General features: G+C 48.3%; 1 pseudogene; it reads left to right on the top strand.

Annotated features, from left to right (window-relative positions):
- Positions 1-8,650, top strand: part of LOC112075433 (integrin alpha-7-like) — an 89,677-nt pseudogene that overhangs the window by 12,169 nt on the left and 68,858 nt on the right.

Genomic DNA, 8,650 nt, shown 5'->3' with positions numbered 1-8,650 from the left:
AGTTTGTGTCTGGTCAGTCATGAGACAATGCTCTGGCCAGTACTAGATAGTTTGTGTCTGGATCAGTCATGAGACAATGCTCTGGCCAGCTACTAGATAGTTTGTGTCTGGGTCAGCATGAGACTGTGTTCTGGCAGCTACTATATAGTTTGTGTCTGGGTCAGTCAGGAGACAATGCTCTGGCCAGCTTCTCGATAGTTTGTGTCTGGATCAGTCATGAGACAATGCTCTCCAGCTTCTAGATAGTTTTGTGTCTGGGTCAGTCAGGAGACAATTCTCTGGCCAGCTTCTCGATAGTTTGTGTCTGGGTCAGTCATGAGACAATCTCTGCAGCTACTAATAGTTTGTGTTTGGGTCAGTCATGAGACAATGCTCTGGCCAGCTACTAGATAGTTGTGTCTGGTGTCAGTCATGAGACACATGCTCTGGCCAGCTACTAGATAGTTGTGTCTGGGTCAGTCATGAGACAATGCTCTGGCCAGCTACTCGATAGTTTGTGTCTGGGTCAGTCATGAGACAATGCTCTGGCCAGCTACTCGATAGTTTTTGTCTGGGTCAGTCATGAGACAATGCTCTGGCCAGCTACTCGATAGTTGTGTCTGGGTCAGTCATGAGACTGTGCTCTGGCCAGCTACTAGAAGTTTGTGTCTGGGTCAGTCATGAGACCAATGCTCTGGCCAGCTACTGATAGTTTGTGTCTGGGTCAGTCATGAGACAATGCTCTGGCCAGCTACTAGATAGTTTGTGTCTGGGTCAGTCATGAGACAATGCTCTGGCCAGCTACATATAGTTTGTGTCTGGGTCAGTCATGAGACAATGCTCTTCCAGCTACTAGATAGTTTGTTCTGGGTCAGTCATGAGACAATGCTCTGCCAGCTACTAGAATAGTTTGTGTCTGGTCAGTCATGAGACAATGCTCTGGCCAGCTACTAGATAGTTTGTGTCTGGGTCAGTCATTGACAATGCTCTGGCCGCTACTAGATAGTTTGTGTCTGGGTCAGTCATGAGACAATGCTCTGGCCAGCTACTAGATAGTTTGTGTCTGGGTCAGTCATGAGACAATGCTCTGGCCAGCTACTGATAGTTTGTGTCTTGGTCAGTCATAGACTGTGCTCTGGCCAGCTACTAGATAGTTTGTGTCTGGGTCAGTCATGAGACAATGCTCTGGCCAGCTTCTCGATAGTTTGTGTCTGGGTCAGTCATGAGACTGGCTCTGGCCAGCTTCTCATAGTTTGTGTCTGGGTCAGTCATGAGACAATGCTCTGCCAGCTTCCGATAGTTTGTGTCTGGGTCAGTCATGAGACAATGCTCTGGCCAGCTTCTTAGATAGTTTGGTCTGGGTCAGTCATGAGACAATGCTCTGGCCAGCTTCTCGATAGTTTGTGTTGGGTCAGTCATGAGACAATGCTCTGGCCAGCTACTGATAGTTTGTGTTTGGGTCAGTCATGAGACAATGCTCTGGCCAGCTACTAGATAGTTGTGTGTCTGGGTCAGTCATGAGACAATGCTCTGGCCAGCTACTAGATAGTTTGTGTCTGGGTCAGTCATGAGACAATGCTCTGGCCAGCTACTCGATAGTTTGTGTCTGGGTCAGTCATGAGACAATGCTCTGGCCAGCTACTCGATAGTTTGTGTCTGGGTCAGTCATGAGACAATGCTCTGGCCAGCTACTAGATAGTTTGTGTCTGGGTCAGTCATGAGACAATGCTCTGGCCAGCTACTAGATAGTTTGTGTCTGGGTCAGTCATGAGACAATGCTCTGGCCAGCTACTAGATATTTGTGTCTGGGTCAGTCATGAGACAATGCTCTGGCCAGCTACTAGATAGTTTGTGTCTGGTCAGTCATGAGACAATGCTCTGGCCAGCTACTAATAGTTTGTGTCTGGGTCAGTCATGAGACAATGCTCTGCCAGCTACTAGATAGTTTGTGTCTGGGTCAGTCATGAGACAATGCTCTGCCAGCTACTAGATATTTGTGTCTGGGTCAGTCATGAGACAATGCTCTGGCCAGCTACTAGATAGTTTGTGTCTGGGTCAGTCATGTGAACAATGCTCTGGCCAGCTACTAGATAGTTTTGTGTCTGGGTCAGTCATGAGACCAATGCTCTGGCCAGCTACTAGATAGTTTGTGTCTGGGTCAGTCATGAGACAATGCTCTGGCCAGCTACATCGATAGTTTGTGTCGGGTCAGTCATGAGACTGTGCTCTGGCCAGCTACTAGATAGTTTGTGTCTGGTGTCCAGTCATGAGACAATGCTCTGGCCAGCTTCTCGAAGTTTGTGTCTGGGTCAGTCATGAGACTGTGCTCTGGCCAGCTTTCTCGATAGTTTGTGTCTGGGTCAGTCATGAGACAATGCTCTGTCCAGCTTCTCGATAGTTTGGTCTGGGTCAGTCATGAGACAAATGCTCTGGCCAGCTTCTCGATAGTTTGTGTCTGGGTCAGTCATGAGACTGTGCTCTGGCCAGCTTCTCGATAGTTTCTGGGTCAGTCATGAGACTTGCTCTGGCCAGCTTCTAGATAGTTGTGTTCTGGGTCAGTCATGAGACTGTGCTCTGGCCAGCTTCTAGATAGTTTGTGTCTGGGTCAGTCATGAGACAATGCTCTGGCCAGCTACTAGATAGTTTGTGTCTGGATCAGTCATGAGACAATGCTCTGGCCAGCTACTAGATAGTTTGTGTCTGGGTCAGTCATGAGACTGTGCTCTGGCCAGCTACTAGATAGTTTGTGTCTGGGTCAGTCATGAGACAATTCTTGGCCAGCTTCTCGATAGTTGTTGTCTGGGATCAGTCATGAGACAATGCTCTGGCCAGCTTCTAAGATAGTTTGTGTCTGGGTCAGCATGAGACAATGCTCTGGCCAGCTACTAGATAGTTTGTGTCTGGGTCAGTCATGTGACAATGCTCTGGCCAGCTACTAGATAGTTTGTGTCTGGGTCAGTCATGAGACAATGCTCTGGCCAGCTACTAGAGATTGTGTCTGGGTCAGTCATGAGACAATGCTCTGGCCAGCTACTCGATAGTTTGTGTCTGGGTCAGTCATGAGACTGTGCTCTGGCCAGCTACTAGATAGTTTGTGTCTGGGTCAGTCATGAGACAATGCTCTGCCAGCTTCTCGATAGTTTGTGTCTGGGTCAGTCAGAGACTGTGCTCTGGCCAGCTTCTCGATAGTTTGTGTCTGGGTCAGTCATGAGACAATGCTCTGTCCAGCTTCTCGATAGTTTGTGTTCTGGTCAGTCATGAGACAATGCTCTGGCCAGCTTCTCGATAGTTTGTGTCTGGGTCAGTCATGAGGACTGTGCTCTGGCCAGCTTCTCGATAGTTTGTGTCTGGGTCAGTCATGAGACTGTGCTCTGGCCAGCTTCTAGATAGTTTGTTGTCGGTCAGTCATGAACAATGCCTGGCCAGCTACTAGATAGTGTGTGTCTGGGTCAGTCATGTGACAATGCTCTGGCCAGCTACTAGATAGTTTGTGTCTGGTCAGTCATGAGACAAGCTCTGGCCAGCTACTAGATAGTTTGTGTCTGGGTCAGTCATGAGACAATGCTCTGGCCAGCTTACCGATAGTTTGTGTCTGGGTCAGTCATGAGACTGTGCTCTGGCCAGCTACTAGAAGTTTTGTGTCTGGGTCAGTCATGAGACAATGCTCTGGCCAGCTACTCTATAGTTTGTGTCTGGGTCAGTCATGAGACTGTGCTCTGGCCAGTTCGATAGTTTGTGTCTGGGTCAGTCATGAGACAATGCTCTGCCAGCTTCTCGATAGTTTGTGTCTGGGTCAGTCATGAGACAATGCTCTGGCCAGCTTCTCGATAGTTTGTGTCTGGTCATGTCATGAGAACTGTGCTCTGGCCAGCTTCTCGATAGTTTGTGTCTGGGTCAGTCATGAGACTGTGCTCTGCCAGCTTCTAGATAGTTTGTGTCTGGGTCAGTCATGAGACAAGCTCTGGCAACTACTAGATATTTGTCTGGATCAGTCATGAGACAATGCTCGGCCAGCTACTATATAGTTTGTGTCTGGGTCAGTCATGAGACTGTGCTCTGGCCAGCTTCTCGATAGTTTGTTGTCTGGGTCAGTCATGAGACAATGCTCTGGCCAGCTTCTCGATAGTTTGTGTCTGGTCAGTCATGAGACAATGCTCTGGCCAGCTTCTCGATAGTTTGTGTCTGGGTCAGTCATGAGACTGTGCTCTGGCCAGCTTTCTCGATAGTTTGTGTCTGGGCAGTCATGAGACTGTGCTCTGGCCAGCTTCTAGATAGTTTGTGTCTGGGTCAGTCATGAGACAATGCTCTGGCAGCTACTAGATAGTTTGTGTCTGGATCAGTCATGAGACAATGCTCTGGCCAGCTACTAGATAGTGTGTCTTGGGTCAGTCATGAGACTGTGCTCTGGCCAGCTACTAGATAGTTTGTGTCTGGGTCAGTCATGAGACAATGCTCTGGCCAGCTTCTCGATAGTTTCTGTCTGGATCAGTCATGAGACAATGCTCTGGCCAGCTTCTAGATAGTTTGTGTCTGGGTCAGTCATGAGACAATGCTCTGTCCAGCTACTAGATATTTTGTGTCTGGGTCAGTCATGAGACAATGCTCTGGCCAGCTACTAGATAGTTTGTGTCTGGGTCAGTCATGGACAATGCTCTGGCCAGCTACTAGATGTTTGTGTCTGGGTCAGTCATGGACAATGCTCTGGCCAGCTACTAGATAGTTTGTGGTCTGGGTCATCATGAGACAATGCTCTGGCCAGCTACTCGATAGTTTGTGTCTGGGTCAGTCATGAGACTGTGCTCTGCCAAGCTACTAAGATAGTTTGTGTCTGGGTCAGTCATGAGACTGTGCTCTGGCCAGCTCTCATAGTTTGTGTCTGGGTCAGTCATGAGACTGTGCTCTGGCCAGCTACTCGATAGTTTGTGTCTGGTCAGTCATGAGACAATGCTCTGGCCAGCTTCGATAGTTTGTGTCTGGGTCAGTCATGAGACAATGCTCTGGCCAGCTACTACGATAGTTTGTGTCTGGGTCAGTCATGAGACAATGCTCTGGCCAGCTCTAGATAGTTTGTGTCTGGGTCAGTCATGAGACAATGCTCTGGCCAGCTACTAGATAGTTTGTGTCTGGGTCAGTCATGAGACAATGCTCTGGCCAGCTACTAGATAGTTTGTGTCTGGGTCAGTCATGAGACAATGCTCTGGCCAGCTACTAGATAGTTTGTGTCTGGGTCAGTCATGAGACAATGCTCTGGCCAGCTACTAGATAGTTTGTGTCTGGGTCAGTCATGAGACAATGCTCTGGCCAGCTACTAGATAGTTTGTGTCTGGGTCAGTCATGAGACAATGCTCTGGCCAGCTACTAGATAGTTTGTGTCTGGGTCAGTCATGAGACAATGCTCCCAGTAGATGTGATGTGTTGTCTCCAGTATGATCTGATGTGTTGTGTCTCCCAGTAATGATCTGATGTGTTGTGTCTCCCAGTAAGGATGTGTTGTGTCTCCAGTAAATCTGATGTGTTGTGCTCCAGTAATGATCTGATGTGTTGTGTCCCAGTAATGATCTGATGTTTGTTGTGTCTCCCAGTAATGATTGATGTGTTGTGTCTTCCAGTAATTGATCTGATGTGTTGGGCTCCCAGTAATGATCTGATGTGTGTGTCTCCCAGTAAGGATGTGATGTGTTGTGTCTTCCAGGATACTGGTGGGAGCTCCCCGGGACAGAGGACTGGGCCTCATGCGGAGACAGCGTCCTGGTGCCCTGTACCGCTGTCCAATCACAGGAGAGAAGTTTGACTGCGAGCGAGTGGACATCGATGGAGATGTAAACCTTGACCGGGAGAGCAAGGACAACCAGTGGCTAGGAGTGACAGTCAAGAGCCAGGGGATTGGAGGAAAGGTGGTGGTAAGGAAAGGAAAAACTCCTGGTACTAAGCATGGCCTGGGGCCTGGTCCCAGATCAGTTTGTGTTCCTAAGGTTGTTGTCATGGCGCCATAGGCATGCCTGTAGTGGCCTGGTCCCAGATCAGTTTGTGTTCCTCGAAAGTAACTGTGCATTTGGTCTAAGATGAGTTAATGTCATTTTTACTAATCATTAAATACATGCATAATCACGTGGACAAGTATCCTGCCTGTATTGTATTGTGTTTTGGAGAAAATGGGGGTCATGTTAGGAGTAACTGCATAAAGTTACTGTGAACCAAAGGTAAATAAAGCTTTTTTATCAGTTCCACGCTATGAGCAGTGACTGCCTTTTTGCTTGGTAGGAAAGTACGACATAGCCTGGTCTCAATTCTGTTTGTGGGCACGCCTGGAGAATCTGGCTACTGTAAGTACTGACGAGACAGTCTACTCACTACAGTAGGTGGCCCTGGTCTGGAGGGACAGGATCAGTAGCAGTAAATTCTCGACATTGGCCCTGGTCTACCTAACTAAGTACAGACATAGCCTGTCTACTAACTACTGTACAGACATAGCCTGGTCTACTAACTACAGTACAGACATAGCCTGGTCTACTAACTACAGTACAGACATAAGCCTGGTCTACTACTACAGTACAGACATAGCCTGGTTACTAACACAGTACAGACATAGCCTGGTCTACTAACTACAGTAGCCATAGCCTGGTCTACTATAACGACAGTACAGACATAGCCTGGTCTACTAACTACAGAACAGACATAGCTGGTCTACAACTACAGTACAGACATAGCTGGTCTACTAACTACAGTACAGACATAGCCTGGTCTACTAACTACAGTACAGACATAGCCTGGTCTACTACTACTGTACAGACATAGCCTGGTCTACTAACGACAAGTAACATAGCCTGGTCTACTAACTACAGTACAGACATAGCCTGGTCTCTAACTACTGTACAGACATAGCCTGGTCTACTAACTACAGACAGACATAGCCTTGGTCTACTAACTACGTACAGACATAGCCTGGTCTACTACTACAGTACAGACATAGCTTGATCTACTAACTACAGTACAGACATAGCCTGGTCTACTCAACTACGTCAGACACACGCTGGTTCTACAAACTATACAGTACAGACATAGCCTGGTCTACAGTAAGACATAGCCTGGTCTACTAACAGCTCCTCAGTACAGACATAGCTTGATCTACTAACTACAGTAACAGCATAGCCTGGTCTACTAACTACAGTACAGACATAGCCTGGTCTACTAACCTACACAGTCCAGACATAGCCTGGTCTACTAATGTACAGACATAGCCTGGTCTACTAACGACAGTACAGACATAGCCTGGTCTACTAACTGAGTCAGATATGTAGGCTATACCGACAGTTCGAATGCGTGTCAGCTACTCAGTATCAGCAGTGAGTCCAGAGGTTGTGCGCCTTGATCTAGGCGCAATGCATGGAAACCAAATGATTGGGGAGGCCTACGCAGTGGCACCATGGAACAGGAACTGGCGCACATGATCTAGAGACGGTCCCAGCCTGTTGTAGCAGAGTTTTTCTACACACCTGGGTGGCTCCATCCCTGAGTCAGTATGTCAACGATCTGCCTGGTTGTCGCTTGCTTGACGGTAAGGTTGGTGCATCTCTGCGATGTCCATTGGCGCGCAGCAGAACTTAGGGTAACATCCTGTGAGGTCTGGGACGCAGGGCCGACGGTTCGCAGGAGGGCCAGTCTAGCTGTGCACCGGTGTGAGCATCCACAGTGACTGGACAGACACAACTGAAATCTTCTGGGACGCGCCACATTATCGAGATTTATGTTTCTGTTGCTTCCCAGACCTGTGCAGACGGCGGCGACGTGTCATGCCTACAGTGGGTACCGGGGTCCGTTATTGCGACGCATTCGTGGTCCACATGCAGCGGAAGTGCGTTCTCGCCTGTGATATACAGCGTACAGGGCCAGGACGCTGTCTCAGCATGACGGGAGTCTGTCGTCCGCGGGTGACGTCGGAGTCAATCCGTGGAAACAAGCAATCCTAGTGGATGACAACAATCAGATCATTACTGGGGAACACAACAATCATTACTGGGAAGACACAAACATCAGATTTACTGGGAGACACACACATCAGATCATTACTGGGAGACCAAAACACATCAGATCATTACTGGGAGACACAACACATCAGATCATTACTGGGAGACACAACACATCCTTACTGGGAGACAACACATCAGATCATTACTGGGAGACACAACACATTATACTGGGAGACACAACACTATCAATCATTACTGGGAGCATTGTCTCATGACTGACCCAGAACACAAACTATCTAGAAGCTGGCCAGAGCATTGTCTCATGATGACCCGACCAAACTATAGAGCTGGCCAGAGCATTGTCTCATGACTGACCCAGACACAAACTATCTAGTAGCTGGCCAGAGCATGTCTCATGACTGACCCAGACACAAACTATCTAGTAGCTGGCCAGAGCATTGTCTCATGACTGACCAGACACAAACATCTAGTAGCTGGCCAGAGCATTGTCTCATGACTGACCCAGACACAACTATCGTAAGCTGGCCAGAGCATGTCTCATGACTGACCCAGACACAAACTATCTAGTAGCTGGCCAGAGCATGTCTCATGACTGACCCAGACACAAACTATCTAGTAGGCTGGCCAGAGCATTGTCTCATGACTGACCCAGACACAACTATCGAGAGCTGGCCAGAGCATTG

The sequence above is a fragment of the Salvelinus sp. IW2-2015 genome, unplaced genomic scaffold, assembly GCF_002910315.2.
Source record: "Salvelinus sp. IW2-2015 unplaced genomic scaffold, ASM291031v2 Un_scaffold3153, whole genome shotgun sequence".
In the NCBI taxonomy this organism is placed as follows: Eukaryota; Metazoa; Chordata; class Actinopteri; order Salmoniformes; family Salmonidae; genus Salvelinus; species Salvelinus sp. IW2-2015.
Note: the sequence above shows the minus strand (reverse complement) of the source record. Positions and strands in the feature narration are given on the sequence as shown.